Here is a 22079-nt window from a genome sequence, read left to right as displayed (position 1 = left end):
AATAAAATTCCAGGCTAAGAAGAAACAGAAATAAGAGAAGTTCAGATTCACCTGAATAACTTCTAGAAATTTATTCAAAATGGAAAACTTTTAGAAAGAGAAGTTGTCAAAAAGAAAAAAGGTATAGTCAATTTCTATAAGTATAGAGGAAATACTGAACAAACACAGATGACAAACCCCAGTACATTTTCCTTTTGTTCCTGTACATGACCATAAGGAAACAAGGACAATTCTTCTACCAGTGTTTCAAAGTTTACCTGCTTCAAAGGCTGATCTCTCTCCCTGAATGCTGGCCAGACCATTTAGCAGCCCTGTCTGTTGCCTTAGGACTTAGGACCATTTTTATTCTCAATGCTGCATTGTTTCATATGCTATATAATGTGACCTACTGCACAATGAGCATTGACAGAAATTTATGTAAACCCAGTTGGAGCATAACTGGTCCAACCCAATTCTGCATGCTACATAGCCATATTTTTTCCTAATTGAATTTTTTTTTAAATTGATCATGGAGCTTGAAGCCTAGGCCTAGTCATTGTCCCTAAGCACTTCAGCTCAAGGCTATCCCTCTACCACACTGAGCCACAGCATCACTTCCAGTTTTCTGGTGGTTAATTGGAGACAAGTGTCTCACAGACTTTTCATGCCCAGACTGGCTTAGAACTATAATCCACAGATCTCAGTCTCCTGAGTAGCTAGGGTTACAGGTTTGAAATTACTAAATTGTGTCAGATTGTGTCTTGCTCCTCTGTGAGTGTACCTGTTTTCTCTTTTTTCTTCTATGTGGTCATATCAGGATAGATGATCTCTTCTATTTGCCTTTCATCGGGAGGTTCAAGAGATGAAATGTTTGTTTTTGTTTCATCTTAAGGTATGTTGATGTGTTTGTAAAGTACTCTTAAGAGTGATATCTTTTGCCCAAAGTCTTGGAACATATTGACACAAATACATATGCGTTATTTAGAAGTGCTAAAGCTGTAATCTCTGAAAGGAAGACAAAAATATTATTGGAATCTGAGATGAAACTACTATCACTTTTTAAATTTTTTCAAACATGATTTATAATTTATGGGCTAAACACAAAGTATATCTGAATTTTTTAAAATTATTTACCTGCAGTAAGTGGTAAAGAGACTATAATAGCCTACTAAAGTAATGTCATTATTTGGCTCATTTATTTACAATAATTCTTTGTGTTTAGAAAGATTTTTTAAATAAGTATCTTCTGATATGGAAAGTCTAGACAAATGTGTTTTTCTTCCTTCATTTCTTTATTTCTTATTTTTTTCTTTAGGTACATTCCTAGAGTTTGAACTCACGGCACAGACAATGTCCTCTTTCCTTTCTGGGCTAATTTCAAACTTCTATCTCATATCTCAGCCTTCTGAGTAGCTAGGATTAGAAGCATGAGCTACATTCACCTGTTTAGACTTGCTGCTCTTATCATAGGAAAAATTTTAATATTTTTTTCATATAATTTTTATTGTAATTAATGGAAGGGTTACATTATATTCACCAGATAGAAGGTTCATTACTTTCTCATGTTTTGGTCCCCATTTCCCTTCCCCCAACCAACCCCTCATCTTGTGAAGTAAGCCAGACTCAAAGGAACATAGGCTCAACGGTTTCCCTCACTTGTCACAATCGGTAGAAACCTTGGGCTCTCCTAGCAGAGATTTAAAATACAGCAAAACCTAGATACATAAGGCCATATAGGATGATGTTAAATGAAAGGACCTCCAGGATATAGACACAAAAGCCATATAATGAGTGATGGTTGTCCTTAATGTACTAAGTTATCTCTCATCTCTTTTGCTGTCCCTTGCTTATCTCATATTGTTATAGCATTTTACCTTGTTATCTGATATATTGGATATATGTTTATCTGGTTATTTATAATAGGATAGGGAAGGGGGAAAACAAAATTTTATTTTTTTAATTTAAATTATAATAGCATCAGCATTGGCATATACACACATTACAAAGGATTAGTAGGATCTCTTTTATTTTTTTCTCTATTAGATGTTAACTGGAACTGGGCATTGATGACTCACACCTTTATTCGTAGTTACTCAGGAGGCTGAGATCTGAGGATCATGGTTCAAAGCCTGCCCAAACACTAAAGTCCATGATACTTTTATCTCCAATTAACCACCAGAAACAATAAGAAGTGGTGCTGTGGCTAAAATGGTAGAGCACTAGACTTAAGCTGAAGAGCTCAGGGACAGTGCACAGGTCCAGAGTTCAAGCTCCACAACCAATTTAAAATAAAACAAAACACTGTTAACTGGAATTTGGAAAATGAGTGTCTGTGCAATTTATAAAATACATTTTATGGCAACAAAGTAGGGCTGGAAATATTGATATTCTCCTTATTTGGAAATCAGTTTTCCTTTCCAATTGGCTGAAGAAATTGTTTTTAGGATAAACACTAAAATAAGGTGCCAGTGTGTCTTGACTTCAGAAAATATGGATGGTTGAGTACAAGGAGGTATATGAGCAAGGCTGGGCTCGTTGAAGACTAGCAATGGAAATCATCCAGGTGAGGTATGTTTGTTATGGATGAAGGGAGTACTATACACAGAATTGCAGTGAGAGTTCCAGTTAGAATGGCCATCATCAAGAAATCTAATAACAACAGATGCTAATAGGGATGTGGCCAAGAAGGATCATTACTACACTGTTGGTGGGAGTGTAAACTCATTCAACAACTATGGAAAGCAGTATGGTGATTCTACAAAAGACTAAACATAGAGGTCCCCTATGACCGAGCAATTCCACACCTTGTCATTTACCCAAATGTCCAGAAGCAAGTACATACTAAAGCCACTAGAGTCACTTGATTCACAAGGTCATATAGGATGAGACTAAATGAAAGGATCTCTAGGATATGGAAACAAGAGCTTTATCTTGTGTGATCATTTTTCTTAATGTACTATGTTATTTTTCTTCTCTTGTTGTCTTTTGGGTGATCTCATATTGTTGCTCTATCTGACTGTGTTACCTGGTATATTGTATATATGTTTCATTAGTTGAAATAGGAAAGGGAAAACAAGATTATTGGGAGGGGTGGAGGGAGCTGAAATGGAGAAAAACATGAGAAGGGATATATTAATGTGTAAGAAATAATACACCTACTACCTGATGAATGTAACTGTAACTCCTCTATGCATCACAATAATTTTTTTAAAAAATTAAAAAGAATTGCAGTGAGAAATCAAAACATCCCAGATCTCCTTCCACCTAGGGTATGTATGTGATGAGGTCAAAGAAAATGAGACCATGGAGCACAGCATCATTGATGCTGTGTAGGACCTTTCATTGTGTAATAAGGAGTTTGAATTTTCCTTATGGGTCACAGAATTTTCTAGCAAAAAAATAGCACACATTCCATAAGATTTTCTGTGTACCAGAGATAAGCCAGGGCAATCAAAATAGGTAACCGCGTATACCAATAAGTAAAATCATACAAGAGAGAGGCACAAAGTGAATGTCACAAAGAAATCTCAGGGACATCGATGCCATTCAAAATGATGTTTTGACACTAAATCCTGGCACTCAGAGGCTCAGAACCCATTGTGACTGATCATAGGCATGTATTCAGATGTCAGAATAGAATGGCATTTTTCTCTTCCCTAGAGCAAAATGTGATCAAAGGAAACAAAAGAATGTCAAATTTTCCTCTTTTACTTTTTTGCTATATGATACATAAAAATCAAGTTTACTTTTTCTCTGTGGTTCATTATAGGAACTACTCTGACTTTAAAATAAAGCCATTTTACTTGATAAATAATTCACAAATTACATTTCACAAAGAAATGTAATTCTAACGGATTAAATATAGACAGATTTCAAACTTAAATCCAAACGGATACTTTGTATTACCTCACAGAACCAACATTGGAATTGCAGTAAACAGTTTCTTGATGCTAAGAAGAATGACTCACGACAGGAACAAGGTTAGTCATCCTGAGTTTGTTTCTCAATAGCCCTGATGAAAATATAGTTTGATTTTTCTTTACTGTCATCAGCATTTTGACTGTATCCTAGCCATAGCAGAAGGTTAAAGAATGAGAGCACAGATGGTATCTTTTTTATCCTTACAAGTCAAAGTTATGACCCGTATAAAAGTCCTTCACAAACATCTTCTCATCTGCATGGTCCCCCAGTACCCTATCAGTACAGACCTAATTTCATGACTTGTACCTTCTTTGACCATTTGTAAATCAAGCTCCAGTAATCAAGTCAGAAAGGAAACATTGTTGTCTATCATCATAGTACATCAGATACGTACCAAAGGATTGATAACCAGATACCCTATTGTTTGATCACAAAATGAAACATATCAAATTAGTCATGTTTCATGCCTTTCAATTCTGAGAGAAAATAGCATCAGTGGTGTTGAACAATCGTTTCTGAAAGCTGAAAAAGTTGCTATCATCTAATTCTGTTGGAAAAGCAATAAAACCAATAAATTAGGCTGTCAAAGGAAAAATGAAACATTTTCTAAAATAAACCAAGATTTAGGTTTCAAGTGCGTTCATGGTTTCCTTTATCAACACTGGGTATTTGCATGGAAGTACTGTACAAAATACAGAGTGGAGATATTTAAAAAGGATGGGATGAAAATAAACACCATTCTTTAGTACTGTCTTTCTATGACATGATTAAGAAATTAGAACCTGATTTGCAATGCATACTTAAGACCATAGGAGGATTTTTATTTTCCTGGTATTTGTAGTTGTTTTCTTATCTCTTCCTTTCTTTGGGAAAGTGATTTTATTGTTTATTATAAAATATTTCTGTTCATAACCTTGAAATTTCAGGAATTTCTTGGAATCATTCTAAAATATGAGACACCAAAGTGAAACTAGTATCTTGAAAAAAAAAGGCGAGGGAAAGAATACAAGAAAGAAATAAGAAATCTTCTTGTTTCTTTTAAAAGAGAAAGGAAAAAAATGTGTGTATCTTCAACCTCTAACAGATGAATGAAAAGCAGAGAGCTACATTAAAAGAATCCTTAATATCCTCAAGGTGGGTGGTGGTGGCTCACACCTGTATTCCTAGCTAATCAGGAGGCTGAGATCTGAATATTACAGTTCAAAGCCAGTCCAGTCAGGAAAGTTGGTGTGGACTCTTATCTACAACTAACCACTAGAAAACTGGAAGTGGCACTATGACTCAAGTAGTATAGCACTGGCCTTGACCTAAGAGCTAAGGGGCAGCACACAGAGTTCAAGCCCCATGACCAAAAAAAGAAAAAAAAAGAAAAAGAAAAATTATATCCTTGGAATTGGGGAAAAATGCAACATGAAGTTTGAAAAGCAAAAATCTTCCCAAGTTAATTGTGTGCAGTGGCACTTTTATAGTTAGAAGTGACCACACACACACACACACACACACACACACACACACACACAGGATTTTATAGTTAGAAGTGACCACACACACACACACACACACACACACGTACACACGCACACACACACACACAGTAGGGAGTTGGTATTCTGACGGAGAGTAGTAGAGCTTATTTTCTGTTCCATCCATTGAACCAATTATACTTTTAACATCAACTCCCCACAGAGACAGTTAATACATGACAACCTTTCTTGGTCAAGCATGCCTTATTTAAACAGAAGTTTCTCTGGAGAGTTTAAATGGTTTGACATGGAAATAAATTAGCCAGTGACAGCTCTGTTCCATTTTATTACAACAGCATTTAGAAATGAAAGTAGCGTATATCCAACTATGAATTTAGTTAGTCCCTCTGAAAAAGTCATTTCAGGCTCCCCTTGAAAATAGCATGGAGTGACATATTAATAAAAGTGATGGATAATTCAACAATATAATCAATAATTATGTACCTGTAGGGTGAATTAAATCACTGTCTGATTTTGACATGGTAACTCATATACAGGACTGCAGTGTAGACACTGATGAAGCAAGATACTATAATATATATTAATCTAATTAAAATCTTCTTCTGTCTCACTATCAATAGCAACTTAGGAATTAACTAGCTTACTATTTACAAGACCAGTGCTCTAACCCCTGAGCTATGGAGCCAATCTCCAGCTTAATATTTAAAGACAAATATCAAATCACAGAATTGGAATAAAAAAGTAATAAAATTATCTTAACTGCTCCATTTAATCATTTAAGAAGTACTTCGTAACTTAACTCTGTTCTACACTAAAATTATTTAGTAATGCAAATGTGTATGGTCCAATATATTTGGTTAATGTGACATCTTTTGCTTTGTTTGCAGATTTACAATTCATAATGTCTTATTCGTTGAACTAACGCATTTGGTGAAGGAAAGAACCTTTGATAAAGCAGAACCAGCTTCACTGCAATAGAGTAAGTCATTTTTCTTTTCTCTTTCTTTTCCTTTTTTCCCTTGTGTCCATCTTTTCTTCTCTTTTGTCTCTTTTTCTCATGCTTTATTTACCAACACTTTCTTTCTTCAGAAAAAATGTGACTATCATAGATTTACACTATTCAGAACAGGTAAAATATGTCACCTTGAATATTTGTGATTCTTTCTCACAGAAAAATAGATATATACATAACCTTCATTTTCTTGTAATCCATTAAACAATATATCTTTATAGGTTAAAAACCAGGTTTATGACCTGGAAGCAAAATGCATAATGAGAACATCCTTATAAAAACCTGAGAAGAACTTTGAAATAGATAGTCTACATTTTCTCACATATAGAGAAAATGAGTATTTGATCCACATGATCTCTTTTCATGACTGTGTTTATAGTTTCACATGACTTCTAGACATTATAATGTCTCTATTTTGGGGCTTTTTAAAAATATTTATGTAAAATTCTTTAGACTCTTCCTGGAAAATCTACCACCATAGATATCAACCTTCCCACATATGATATTATCATGGAGAACCCAAGTTATCATTTTATTTTAAAAGAATATTTATAAATAAGAATATTCATAAAGAATGTTCATAAATTTTTATTTTTCATAGATATTAACTGACATACCATATATATAACAGACCATTGCATGTGTGTATGTATATGTATATATACACACACATACAACAACACTCTTAATTCCTTCAATGTAGCCTTCTTTCATAAATCAGAGAATGGAAATAAAAAGAAAAATAGAAAGGAATTGCAGAAAAGTAAAATAAAATAAAAAAGTAGGTGCAGGATTTGCTCATTTTACATTTTTTGATAGCTTTTGACAGGTACATTCTCTCACACTAGGCTTTTAGCCTAAAGCTGGAATTAATGCCCAGACAGGTATAGTTCCACAAGGACCAGTTCCTCGTGAGTTACATTAGATTTGATCTGTGTCCCAGGAGATTAAGAGTCGTTTTTGGAAGGTTACTCCCATGTTGTGCATGAGCAGCTCCTCGAACACTACTCTCTCCTCTGCAGCTGACAAGCCCCCTGTGTGAAAGTACACACACTATTAAGGCTAAATACTTGATAGATTGAGAAACGGCACAATGACAGTCTCCTGGAATTTCACTTAGTAAAATGCAGAGAAAATTTTAAATGAGAACCATTAAAATGCATTTGTACACCTTGTTTGCAATATAGAGATTGGTCTGTTTGACATTATAGAAAGATTGGAACCTGTTTTTTGACTACTTACTAAATTATCATGTTATCAGTTAATAAACTTTTTGTTAAGGTTCATTATGTTCATCAGCATCCTTAACTTTTGGAATCATTCTAGAGATTTGAAAGATTTATAATGCATCTATTACATCTTTTTCATTCCTAATCATAATAGAAATAACTTTAATAAGAGATTTTAGATGCTTTATCACATTTATGTTGGGTTTGTTATTTATTTGAAACATCTTTGAAATACGGATTTTCTTCATTCAGGAACATGGTATCTCTTTCTACTTAATTGTTCTTATCCAAAGTCCAAAATGGATTTTTTTACCACCTTTTTTATCTAAATTTGTGTTCATTTATAGTGTGTGTGTGTTTCTGTTGTGAATAAATTTTATGACTGTCATTTTAGATCATACCTTTAGTTACAGTTAAGCAAGTGGTTGAGGTGAGAGGATTATGATAACTGGTGTTCCTGGGCAAAATATAAAATAAAACAAAAATAAATAAATGAGGCATGTTTCCAATGGTGAGAGATTGCATATGAAGTGGAAGGCTCTACATTCAAACAACTATATGTCAATAAATCAATAATAGATTTTAAACCAGAACTTGAAAAAAGAAAGAATTTTCAAACCTGACTGCATTCTCAAATTCAGCTTCACATTCAAACTTAAATATTGACTCATTTTCATTTTCTGCCCTGTAAATTATTTATTGTGAATAATTAAATTGGCTCTTAGGGTTATATTTTTTAACAAATTCAGTGAGGTCCTTTATTTCTGTTTTAGCCAACAATCTTGTATTTATAAATACAAACCAGCACACAGGAAAAGTCTATCCTTCAGTTTCTAAAAACCATATATTCATGATATTAGGTAATGAAAATTGTGTTGTATGAAACTGTAACACTGGTAAAATAAGAACATGAATTTGTTGAAATATTTGTTTTTATTTTGCTTTGAAACTAGGAATATATTTTATTTTCTTCAGTTCACCTGTCTTGGTTTTGAAAAGAACCTGCTTTTTAATGTCATGAAAGAGTAGGCTGGATTTTTAGGAGAAAAACATTTTTAAAAACACAACTTCTGGAATGTTACAGATATTATGATATATTCATACTCTAAGAATGAGGACGATATTATTTAATGCCTTTTCTTATTTCAAAATAAACATAAACCAGACATAGAGCAGCTAATGCAAAACTTTTGCCAGTGGGAGATGCACATTTTTATGTTATCCATGTTTTTCTTCAGGTAATATTCACATACAGGCAGAGTTAGGGCAATTGTACAGTTGTTACCTAGTTAAATGAGATCATTATAAAATATCTGAAGAGTTTTTAATCATGATTAAAATTCTAGTCCTCTTTACAAGTTACAGATCTCGTATTCAAACTCACAAGGCACTGTCCTCCGTATGGCTACGTAAGCATTCACCCTTCCCAGTATAAATCCAGTGTCCAATGGCAAACAAATCAACACGTACAGGACACTGTGTATTTTCTTCATATTTAATTCAGACATAAAATTTCTTATTGAACAACTCTTGTGACCAGATTACATTGGCTTATAAGACAGTTTATTAGAGCCAAGTTTCTATTCAATATTCATTACTCAGAATAATGTTAATTGGCCCCTGGAGAAGTTATTCCTCATGCATTGTGCTCATAAGCGGAGACTTTAACCTGCTGACTTACTAATGGAAAGACTTATGATTCATGATTGCATAGGGAGTGTCTGCACAGAACATCCTATGTCAGAGGCAGACAATTGCTGTAGGAATGAAATACACTTAGGAGTATTCTGATTCTGAATTTCTGATACAATATTGTACAGTCCTTCTAATACTTCTTGGAAAAATATCTAGAAGAGAACAAGAGCCATGCACAGCCAGTTGAATTTTAATGTCACTGTGAAGTTGAGCTTCCACGGATTACCAGAGCTATATGAGAAAATCCAGAAAGTCTTAAAAAAAAAAAACCCTTCCAACTCTAGGATATCAGGCAGTTCAGTACTAAAACATTGGTAACCCATGTTAAGAGTTGCAGAAAATAGCTATCGCTTTCAGCAAGCACTCACTGAGCAACTACTCCGCCTCATTGTATGTCAAATAAAAAGAAAACAGCTTGCATCATTTACATCCTCAGAATACATATATTTCAGTGCAAGAAATGAGTGATAGCAATGTAGCCTTTGAGTGTCTGGTGAAAGGATCCTTAGCCTAAGGCCATGAGATCGCAGCATAGAAAAACAGCTTCTACTTGAAGAATTTGTCTCAGAGAATGACTCACAAGTGAAACAACCATTAAATGCTTCAAAGTATCAGAATTTTCATTGCTGTAGCATCCAGGCTTGTGAAGCAGTCGGTTTTGTTTCTAAAAACTGTTCAGTGATTGTGTAACTCTCACTTAAAAAGAAAAAAAAACAACAGTGAGAGGGAAAAATTTCAGGATTAGATCAAATATCACAGTTATTTAGAAATAGCAATATACTTAAACTCATTTTAAACTTACAAGACCAACCTGTCACATATTTGAAGGCATTATGGGTGGGGTTTGGCATTGTTACAATGATATATTAGCTTGCTAAAACTGGTGCCAATAATTATGAAAATTCACAAAATATTCACATAAAAATTTTAATGCAAGAGATATGCTTCATGAATGAAAAAAGTCAAATGGAAGAATAAAAATTGTTGTGGGCTGGGTGTGATAGCTCATGCATGTAATCCTAGCTACTCAGGAGACTTAGATCTGAGGATCACAGTTTAAAGCCAGCATGGGTACTAAAGAACGTGAGACTCTTATCTCCACTTAACCACTACAAAATGGAAAGTGGGGCGGTGGCTCAGGGGTAGGGCTGTAGCCTTGAGCTGAAGAGCTCAGGGACAGGGCCCAGGCCCAGAATTCAAACCCCATCACCTTCCCCCTCCAAAAAAAAAGTTGTGGTGGGGAGAATTTCCTGGAGACCAAGGATAGAGCCATGTTGTGATAAGTTTCTAAGTTTCTAAGTAGATTTGTAAGTAACCATAGGATGGCTAAGGCAGAAATTTCTAGAATACTATTTGAACATCTGGAGATTAAATGGTCCAGGTTTAGTATGAAATGCATAAATAGGAAACAGGATAAAGAATAAGACTGTGAGACTTGGTATATTCTGTAATTTGAACACAAAGTGTAGAAACCATAAGGTAATAGGCCAGTTAAAAGATTACAATGGCAAGTCATTTACAAAGCCAAAGTGACATAAGAGCTGGTGGTTTACACCTGTAATCCTAGCTACTTAGAAGAATGAAGACTGACAAATAAAGCTAGAAACCATCTTGGACTGACTTATCTCTAATTAAACATCAAAAAAATAAAAGAATGGAAAGTGAGGCTGTGGCTCAAATGGTAGAATGCTCTTCTTTTACACACACACACACACACACACACACACAAAACAAACAAACAAACAAACAACAACAACAACAAAAAAACCTCAGAGACAACAGACAGGCCCTGCAATTCAAACCCCAGGACCAACACAACAACACACACATACACACACACACACATACACACACACACACATGTATACACGCTCACATACACACACAAACACACACACACATTGAGAATAATTTACGATACAATTTTAGTTGGAGGAATATGGGAAACAACAGTATAATAGTACAATTAGGGATGAAAATGTAGTTCATGCAGCTCAGTGGTACTGTTTATTATGTGCAAGACCCACAAAACTGGGAAACTAGGAAAACTGAGAAACAGTAGAATCTGAGGTACAATTTCCACATGCTGGAATAATCACAGTTATCATTAAAAGACTAATATTAGTAGCAAATATTACTATATTGTGCATTGTACTATTGTTTTCTTTTTAAACAGAGCTTTATTTTCACTTCTCCATTTAATTATTTTCATGTATTTTTATTGTAAATAGAAGGTGCATTACTTCACATACACTGATACCCTTTCTCATGTCTTGGTCTCCATTTCCCACCCCCCACCCCCGAACCTCATCTTGCTTTCCTCCTTACATATCTGACTTAAAATAACCAAATATGCATATATAAAATATATCAGATAACAAGGTGAAATACTGTAACAATATGAGATAACCAAGGGAAAGCAAAAGAGATGAGAGATAACATGGTCTATTAAGGACAACAATCACTCATTATATGGCTTTTTGTTTCTATATACTGGAGGTCATTTCATTTAGCATCATTCTATATAGCCTTATGTATCTAGGTTTTTCTCTATTGTAAATTTCTGCTAGGAGAGCCCAAGTTTCTACTGATTATGACAAATGAGGGAAACCATTGAGCCTATGTTCCTTTGAGTCTGGCTTACTTCACTTAATATGATTTTTTTCTAAGTCTTTCCATTTCCTTACAAATGGGGCGATGTCGTTCTTTCTGACAGCAGCATAGGATTCCATTGTGTATAAATACCACATCTTGTTGATCCACTCATCAACTGAGGGCATCTGGGTTCCTTCTACAGAGATTAGGATTAGTTTGTTGCTCTTTTTCCAGGAGCTTAAGGTGTGACATTAAAGTGTTGGTTTGTGATTTTTCCATTTTGTTTTTTATCATCAATTAACCATTTTTAGTTTTTCATATATTTTTATTGTGATTAATAGAAGGGTTACATGATATTTGCCAGATAGAACATGCATTAATTCACATACATTGATACCCTTTCAGATGTCTTGGTCCCCACTTCCCTCTCCCCTACCCCCACCCCTCATCTTTTTTCCCCCCTTCCTTGTCCAAAGTAACAACCATCCCATTAAAAAAAATGGGCCAAAGACGTAAAAAGAGTCTTCTCTGAAGAAGAAACAAAAATGGCCTATAGACACATGAAGAAATGCTCAAAATCTCTGTTCATAAAAGAAATGCAAATCAAAACAAATCTGAGATTCCACCTCACTCCAGTTAGAATGGCCAGGATCAAGAAACCTAATAACAACAGATGCTGGAGGGGATGTGGCCAGGAGGGATCACTACTACACTGTTGGTGGGAGTGCAAACTCCTTCAACCACTATAGAAAGCAGTATGGCAGTTCCTCAAAAGACTAAACATTAAGCTCCCCTGTGACCCAGCAATTCCACTACTTGGCATTTACCCAATCATGCAGAAACAAGGACATACTAAATCCACTAGCACAACAATGTTCATTGCAGCACTATTTACCATAGCAAAGATATGGAACCAACCTAGATGTCCCTCAGTTGATGAATGGATCAACAAGATGTGGTATTTGTACACAATGCTGCTGTCAGAAAGAATGATATCACCCCATTTGTTAGGAAACGGAAAGACTTAGAAAAAAATCATATTAAGTGAAGTAAGCCAGACTCAAAGGAACATAGGCTCAATGGTTTCCCTCATTTGTTATAATCAGTAGAAACCTTGGACTCCCCTAGAAGAGGTTTTTCAATAGAGCAAAACCTTGATACATAAGGCCATATAGTATGACGCTAAATGAAAGGACCTCTAGGATATAGAAACAAAAGCCAATTTGTTAATGTAGGCACTTAGATTTATAAATTTTCTCTGAGTACTGCCTTTCCTGTGTCCCAAAGGAGCTGGTATTTTGTGTGCTCCTTTTTGTTAAATTTCATAAACTGTTGAATTTCTCTTCTGATGTCCTCTATGACCCATTGGTGATTCAACAATGTGTTGTTCAATTTTCATGAGTTACAGGGTTTTCGTTGATGGAGATTGGTGTTCAGTTCCAATTTGATGCCCTCGTGCTCTGAGAGAATGCAAGGAATAATTTCAGTGTTTCCGAATCTGCACTGGTTTGCTTTCTGCCCTAAAATGTGGTCTATTTTGGAAAATGTTCCTTGTGCTGCTGAAAAAAAAAACATATATTGTATGTTGCTGGGTGAAATAATCTGCGGTGTCTGTTAGATCTAGTTGCTCTATACAGTTGTTCAATTCTGAGGTTTCTCTGTTGAGTTTTTGCCTGGTTGATCTGTCCATAAGTGAGAGTGGTGTATTAAAGTCACCAACAATCACTGTGTTTCTAACTATGTGTGGTTTTAGTGAAACTAAAGCTTTCTTGATGAAATTTGGTTCTCCGGGTTTAGGTGTGTAGATATTTAGGATGATTATGTCCTCCTGGAGGAGAGATTCCCTTTATTTACCTTTTTTGACTTTACTCACTAATTTTAGCTCGAAGTCTATTTTATCTGATATGAGGATGGCAACTCCAGCCTGTTTATGGGGGCCATGAGCTTGACAAACTTTACTCCAACATCTCATTTTCAAAAAATGTTTGCTTTTTTGGGCAAGATATGTCTCTTGAAGATCTTTTTTTGATCAACTAAACAGTCTATGCCATTTAATTGGAGAGTTAAGTCCATTGATATATAGGGTTAGGATTGCAAAATATTTAGTTGTTCCTGCCATTTTTAAAAGTTTTCATTAGGGCCTGTGTGTTGACAGTTTCTTGTGGTACTTAGATGGTATGAGTTTTAGGTGCCATTTCTTTGTCAGTATCACGTTTGTGTTGGTTTTCAATGTGTAGAACATCTTTGAGAATTTTCTGTAATGTTGCTTTGGTTGCTATGCAATGTTGCACCTTTTCCTTGGAATGGAAGGTTTTTATTTTTCCCTCAGTTATGAAGGAGAGCTTAGCTGTGTACAGTATTCTTAGTTGGTAGTTATTTATCTTAAGGGCATAACATATATCCTTCCAATCTCTTCTTTCTTGCATGATCTCTGCTGAGAAATCTGTGGTTATTGTGCTTGGTTTTTCCTTTGTAGGTGATTGTTCTCCTCTCTCTGGCTGCTTTTAGGATACTTTCTTTGGTCTTTATCAATCCTATAAGGATTGTAATGTGGTGTTAGGATGTCCTATTCTGGTCAGGTTTGTTTGGGGTTCTAAAAGTTTCTTGTATCTGGATGTATCTAGTCTGTACCCTGTGCTTTCACTATGTTTCTAGGAATGACCACAATGACAGAAGAAAAGTGAGGTAGGGAGCGGGAAGGAAAGAAACATAACATACATAAAAAAAGAAAGATGGAGTTAAAATGGCAAAAAATAAAATAAGAACACAAAAATTGAAATGAAAAAGGTAGGAAAAAAGAGGGGTATTCTTCAGTTGTTGTTTTTTTTTTTTTTTTTTTTTTTGTGGATGGGAGACTTGGTATGAAACTTGTCTCCACTAAATTTGGGATCCAAACACTTCAAAAATTGTTTTTCTCATGCGATTTGGCTTTGCAATTTTTCTGATCACTTTGCTTGATTGGGAAAAAAAAAAAGTTGCTGGAGCTGGGAGTTGCTTTGTTTACTAGGAACCCGGCCCCGCCCAGGGGGAGGAACTTCCTCTAGCACAGGGGACGATGTCCAGCTAAGCTTCCTCTGGGAAAACCTTTGACCTTTTGAATGATGGCTCTGCCAGCACCACTTCTCTGGTTCGAGTTGGTTTGGCAGGGTCTTTGTCAGCAGTCAAGATGGCGCTGCTCTCAGCTGATCAGGGAGGGGATTCCTTCCCAATGCCATTCACTGAGCAGAAGTGGAAACTTCTCCTTGGAGGTACTCACAAATTGCTGGGTTCTCCAGTTCTGTGAAGGTGGCAGGTCCGTGCATGGCCTGGTGTCGACTCTGGGCTCGCACAGGCTCTGTGTGGCTCTGTCTGGAGCTGGCAGGTCTGCGCTGCTGAGAAGCGCTGTCTGCTCAGGTTCAGGAGGGAGGCTTTGTCTCTACGGCAGCTCCTAGCAGCTGGCACAGCTCCACGCTGTCTTCTTGTGCCGGTTTTCTGCCTCTCTCCTCTCTGACTGAGATCTCTGTGGTGCTAAAGCTTACTTAGGATCTATCTTTGGGTATGAACTTTGCCCTATGATGCTAGGACTGGTATCTTGGTGAGAGCTCAGAAAGACTCACACTGAACTGCTGCCATCTTTTGCCAATCTCTCTCTCCATTTAATTTTTACAACAGATTTAGTGAATGAGCACTCTGGTCTCCATCATACAGAGAAAAAAAACGAAACTCAGAAGTGTGATGGGACTTCTTGTGTTCCCAGGGTTAGGAACGAACAAAGACAAATTTCCAGTCATGGCAGTCAGCTTTCAGAGTCAATGATACTAATTCTCTGCATCTAAAATATAAAGGTTTAGTCTAGAGTACAATATCCCAAAGTGGGAAAGTTGAAGTCATTTTTATCACACCAAGGAAATGAATATCATGAAACTGAATGGATGTTTATAGTCTTGGAGCTTGTAAGTACCAGAGGCCAAAATCAAATTAAAGTCATTGTGACATTTAAACCCCATGTTCAACCAATGATTGCATCATGTGTCTACTTACCTTTTTTTTAAGTATAGTACAGGAGGGGGAAAATGAACTATTGGGTTCATGATAAATAAAGTAATTATCAGATGAAATTTGAAGTGCTTCAGGGAGATACCAATAAAAGTATCTTTCTTCTTGCCAAGTTCATTGTTACAAAGCAGAAGCAATATTGTCATGTAATGAACTAAAATAATTCTTCTCTGAACTCATATTATCTCTAGTTCTACTACCTGGAGCCTACAGAGTATATGTCTAATCTCTTTTCTATGACAACCCTTCACATTTTGGAGATGGAGTGACATATTGCTGTCAATCTTCTTTTCTCTAATTCCTTTTCATTTTGATTATCCCTGATTTCTTCTTCTCTGGATGCATTAAAGTTGATCGATAACAGCGGTGATATGAAACACAAGGTTGACTCTAATCATGCAGCTCTAGTCACAAGGCGACAGTTCTGGAGTGGGCAGCTGGGTGACTACATCGAATAATAATGCATTCTAAATTTCTTTCCAATATGGCTACCCATGTATTGTATGTGTCCTCAGCAAAGAAAAAAATATTTAGGACAATAACTGTGTAGTTAGTCCAGGTTTACACAGTCCACACATTGTTCTCACCTATGGACACATTGCATCCTATTCTATCTACAGGTGCAATTGTCTGCCATGCATCATTAAAATAACATCCAAGAAGAAATGTAAGCCAAAACTGGTGTGTTTCCTATTTGTCCTTCTAAGCAGATACACATTTTAACTTTCTGTGCTTTGGGTTTTCTTGTGCCTATTGTTAGTGACTTCTACAATTTACTAAGAGTGGTTCTAGAGCAGGGGGCTGGTAACTGATTCCTGTAATCCTAGCTATCAGGAGGCTGAGATCTGAGGATCATGGTTCAAAGGCAGCAGGGAAAGAAAAGTCTATGAGACTCTCATCTCCAACTAACCACCAGAAAAACAAAAGTGGAGCTGTGCCTCAAAATGGTAGAATGTCAACTGTGAGCAAAAGAACTCCAAGATAGTGCTCAGCCCCCCTTGAGTTCAAGTCCTGTGACTGACCAAAAACTAAGTGGTTCTGGCATGTACAAGTGTTCATGAAACTGTATTTTACTAATATTTTATTTCTGCAGCAAATATATTAAAAGACATTTTAAGTAAATGTGATATAGCCTACCGTCTGACTCATTTCTGTCCCCCTACAATTAATGAAGAAACATTACATTATTTTTAGCATTGTGTTTTGAGAAAAGTCAATATTTAAGACAAATTATTGTTTAGAAAATCCTTGAAAAACTTGGGAAGGAGTATCAATGTTCAAGAAGCAATGTAAATCTACCTGACAAATGTAACTGTAATCCCTCCATTCATCACCCAACAATAAGAAAAGAAAGAAAAAAATCCTTGAGATGAGGTTTCTCTCATAATCATTGGAATACAATATTACTAAACATAATGGAAAATTTTTTTTACTCTCTAAAGGATACAAGAAGCAAAGATGGGTAGATCATACCTTAATTCTAGATACTGAAGAAGTCTATATCTGAGGTTCATAGTTCAAATCTAGTGTGGAGGGGAAAATCCAGAGACTCTCCAGTTAACTAACAAAAGAAAGATCAGGAATGAAGTTGTGGTTCAAGTGGTGAAGTGCCAGCCTTGACCAAAAACACTTAGAAACAACATCTAGTTATATTGCCAGTACTGGCAACATAAAATAGAAAAAAAACTAGAAAAATATCCAAAAATATGAAATGGATACAGCAAATAAGAGAAATAGGAGAGTGTAATATCTTAAGTTTTAACACATGCCCTCAAAGGTTTAGCTCCTTGGTGAAGGGTTTTAGGATATATAGAACTCTGTAAGTAGCTACTTTCACATCAATTGGTAATGAATAGTAAATGCCAAAAACAGAAGCAAAAAGCTGATGAAAAAAGAACCTTCACAGGCATTCACAGACATCACAGAAAATAGGAGATTTTTTTATGCCATAATTTTAATCATATCTATACTCTCCAAAGTATTTACATTATTTGTCAGTTACATAGATGGATTTTAATGACCAAACAATTAAATTGGTTTTAGATAATAACAAACCAGCACTCCCATATAACTCCTCTCAATACAACTGTTTTTGAGGCTTCAGGAGGGAAGCAACCCTCAAAAGAAGCCTTGCCTACTTTATTAGAGAAATAAAGAAATGTCTCATTTAAGTATGTATGATTCTGTATCTTTGTTGTTGTTGTTCTGTATCTCAGAATTTAGGAAAACTGGTTTGGGAAATGAGGAAATAAGGCCTTGGCTTCAATGAAGTAATGCCTTGGCTGGTATTTGGTTTCTTTTGCATATTGTATGAGGGTTAAGGAACAATCGTAGGAACACATCTGCTCAAAATTACACTTTCTAATCTATAGGATCATCAAATGGACTGGGACCGGCTAAAAGAATCCAGACTGGCAATGACCAGCTTGTCCTAGACTCCAGGATTTCAGCTAAGCCCCAATCTCTTGTTCATTTTGTAATGCAGCCTGAAAATGCTTGTTTACCCTCAGCAGGATTGCCCTGATGGCTCAATTACAAATGTGTATGTGAGAGAGAGCCAAGTGTCCACACTAATGGAGCATTGCAGATCCCGTGTCTTGGGACTGGCTAAGTTTCTAATGGAAGCAGCGCCTAAGAATTGGGAAGAATAATACCTGCTTCTTGAAGAAGCTTTTCCTCTTTACAGCACTTTCATTTTAATGTCAACCCCTGGACATCTCTTGTGTGTCAAACTTAAGATTAAACTAACATAAACAGATTCACAGGTAATTTGACTTATCTATCCAACCCATCTCCCTTTTATGAACATTAAAAAATCAGTAGGTATTACACAGGGTGTTTTTTCTTCTCTGCTTGGTTTTGATATATACAATAAGTTTTTCCAAGAAACTATAAAATGAAGCAAGTGCATCAAATTAATGTGGTTCTTAAGCTGCTCAATCAAAATTACAAATTAAAAAAAGTTCCATAATTCTGGGCATGGTAGCATACCTCCATATTCTCAGCACTCAGTGGTAGACCCAAGATAATCTTGAGCCCTAGACCAGGCTGAAAACCATATGAAAAATGGAAGAAAAATAAAAATGATTATAGAGATATGAAAGATAGCCACAGTGATAGATTATGATGGTGCAAGGGCAGCACAACAAAATCTAGCCAGATCTATCCCTATCATTAAGCCAGCTATACTGGCATGCACCCCTGGTTACTGTGTAGACAGTCTATGTAGGACTGAACATTAAGAACAGAATAGCCAAAAAACATGTGACCATATGTGAAAAAGAATTGGCCTATATCTGAAAAATAACAAAAGCCAACAAGGTCTGGAGGCATGGCTCAAGTGGTAGAGCCTTGAAAGAATATGGCTGAAATCAAACCCCAAGACTTCCAAATGAATAAAAATCAACATTTTTCATAGCTAACATAAAATAGAAGAGAGAGGAAAGAAAGGAAGGAAAGAGGGAAGGAAGGAGGGAAGGAAATGTTCTTTTTTGGAAAAGAAAGAAATGCCATAAGCCATTAGGCTTTCCAGATGGAAGGTGGTGAGGTGAAAGAAATCTGCATTCTGCACAATCCGGAAGATGTCTATTTTGGCATACCCTTCCTGTAGATCTGTGGATGTTAATCAGATGATCTGTTTGACCTCAGCCAGATCCTCCACAGAATCAGCAGAAAGTTTGCTCTGCAACTGAAACTGTGAGCCAAATAAAAGTCAGCTTCTGAATCCATTTGCTCAGCACAGATACAATTTATGGCTTTTTTTTTCCCTTTTGCTTAGCAAGCAGTTGTACCGCGAATTTTATCTTGAGAATCTTGGTGGTAATGAAACATTGCTATAATTTAGGGTGAGCCAAGCATGTATAAAAATGAGAGAGAAAAAAATCTGTCTTTTTTGGCCCACTGAGGCATTTTGTTAAATACACAGTTTTTTCCTCCAAGATTCTCTTGTTTTATTAACATTTTAACAAATCAATAGAGAAGATTTTACTTTTAATTGGTAACTACCTCTCGAGGAAATAGTCATTCTTGATTTCTCTAGCACACTTTAAAAGATTTTACAAGAGGATGCAAATTTTTTTGTTTTTGTTTTTTTTTGCCAGTCTTGGCCTTGAGTTCAGGGCTTGAGCACTGTCCTTGGACTTTCTCAAGGTTAGAGCTCTACCACTTGAGCCTCAGCACCAATTCCGGTATTTTTCTATGTATGTGGTACCGAGGAATCGAACCCGGGCCTTCGTGCATGCTAGGCAAGCACTCTACCACTGGCCAAACTCCCAGTCTTCAAATTTCTGTTTTTATATAATAGTGTGTTTTAAATTTTTTCATTGCATATTTGTTCATTGCATATGAACAAAGATGGGTTTTTAGCCCATCACATCAGGCAAATATTAGGTGTCCACTAAATGTTCTCTTTCTATTATTACTCGAGGTTTCTTCCATTCAGTTTTCACATGAAGTATCTTGGTTATTTTCTGGCTTATTATCAATGTTTCTGTATTTTCAGGCAGATAGAATATGTTGCCTGAACAAAAATAACTTCAGAAAGAATAAACTGTTTTCTAAATATTTCTTCATCTATCAATATAACAATTTTCTGAGTGTGGGAATAAATACTCATTGACAACAAAAAATGACAAAAACATTCTAGAGGAAATTTATAATAAAAAATCTTGGAGTTTTATTCACTTTATAAAGTTATTTTGCACAGAATATGCTCATGACTAAATAACTTTACTCAAAAGTGTAAAAATGTGTGTAAGTAATCATGAACATATTCCATCAACATTCGCCTAAACATTTTGCATTCTTGACATTGACATAAAGCTCTTTTGATTATGGAAAAACAAAACTACAAACAAAATTGTAACAGAAATATATGCAATAAATTCTGAAAACACCTCGTAACGGTAAACTTACAGGAGTTAGTTTTTGTAAGGAAATTTTCCAGAGGACAAAGTTAACCCATGATGTTCCATAAGCTTCTTAGGATTTAAAAAATGATTTTTAATCTATGCTTTTGACTAAACATTAGTTCAAAGAATTGATGTTCGTGGTCATCACACACTGCGCTTATTATCCTGTTGAAGAGATGGAAGCTGTTTACTGTATACTTATAGGATGAAACTCTTCCAGACTCACCAGTAAGTACCCACAAATGCTCTTCTCTAATCCATATATCACATATTAGTGTGCAGTGTCAAATATCTTGAAAGGAGCTTATACGTGAATGACACAATCATTTTTTAGACAAGTCTTTGTTTTGCATGTTTAAAAAAACTGGTCTATATTAAATGCACTAAAATAGTCTCTAGAGTGCTGGCTTACATATCAGAAAGCAATGTACTGATTATACTACTAATTTCAAGGGTATGAGAGGACTCAAACCTGAAAAGAGAGACACACATAATTTAATTTGAATTAAAGGTAGGAGTAGCAAGAGATAACTAGAGGAAGTGAGTTATTCTCAGCTATCTAATGGGATTCACCTAGCAAATATTTAGCCTCTGAACTTTTATTATTTGGTTTCATATCATATATTAGGGAGAATGACAAAAAAACACAAAATAGTGACTCAAAAAACAGAGATGCAGGAAAGTGAATACACAGATATTGGAACATGAGACGAAAATCCATAAAGTTCTGTGTGTGTGCACATGTGCATACTTGTGTGTGTGAATGTATATGTGTACATGAATAATAAAACTCAGTACTTGGCATGTGCTAAGTACATACTCCATCAAGTCTCTTGAAATTTTCTTTTAAGAGATGTCTCAGACTGAAATGCTTTGCAATTTTGACAGAAAAATCTCACATTTAGTAATTCAAGCCTCAGAATAGTTACACAAAGACACAAAGCCTCTAGAAAAGTGCTTTATTTCAAATTCCAATGCATGTGCTAAATATTTCAAATGACCAAATTAATAATTCAGAAATGGAATATTACATAATATAGAATATGCCATACCTATGCAGAGGCCTTAAGGGAAACTAATGTCTATGTATGCAAATATATGGAAATATCACAGTAGCCAAGCAATTAAAATGCACAGTTGTCAAAGAGTACTTAGACCATGATCTCATAAATGTGAAAAATGTGCATAACATATTTACATGTATAAGTGCATATAGACA

At 35.6% G+C, this 22079-nt stretch overlaps 1 long non-coding RNA gene across 3 annotated transcripts in view; it reads left to right on the top strand.

Annotated features, from left to right (window-relative positions):
- Nucleotides 1–22079, top strand: part of LOC150067136 (uncharacterized) — a 44668-nt gene that overhangs the window by 5397 nt on the left and 17192 nt on the right. The window contains exons 2-4 of one of the 3 annotated variants that reach the window (XR_016539450.1): nt 3893–3959; nt 6272–6363; nt 18323–18689. This is a non-coding gene — a long non-coding RNA (uncharacterized LOC150067136). Of the gene's footprint in view, nt 1–826; nt 872–3892; nt 3960–6271; nt 6364–18322; nt 18690–22079 lie in introns of those variants that run through there. The other 2 variants (XR_016539451.1, XR_016539448.1) reach the window with 2 other exon arrangements.

Source organism: Megascapheus bottae, chromosome 2, assembly GCF_031878675.1.
Source record: "Megascapheus bottae isolate mThoBot1 chromosome 2, mThoBot2.hap1, whole genome shotgun sequence".
In the NCBI taxonomy this organism is placed as follows: domain Eukaryota; kingdom Metazoa; phylum Chordata; class Mammalia; order Rodentia; family Geomyidae; genus Megascapheus; species Megascapheus bottae.
Note: the sequence above shows the minus strand (reverse complement) of the source record. Positions and strands in the feature narration are given on the sequence as shown.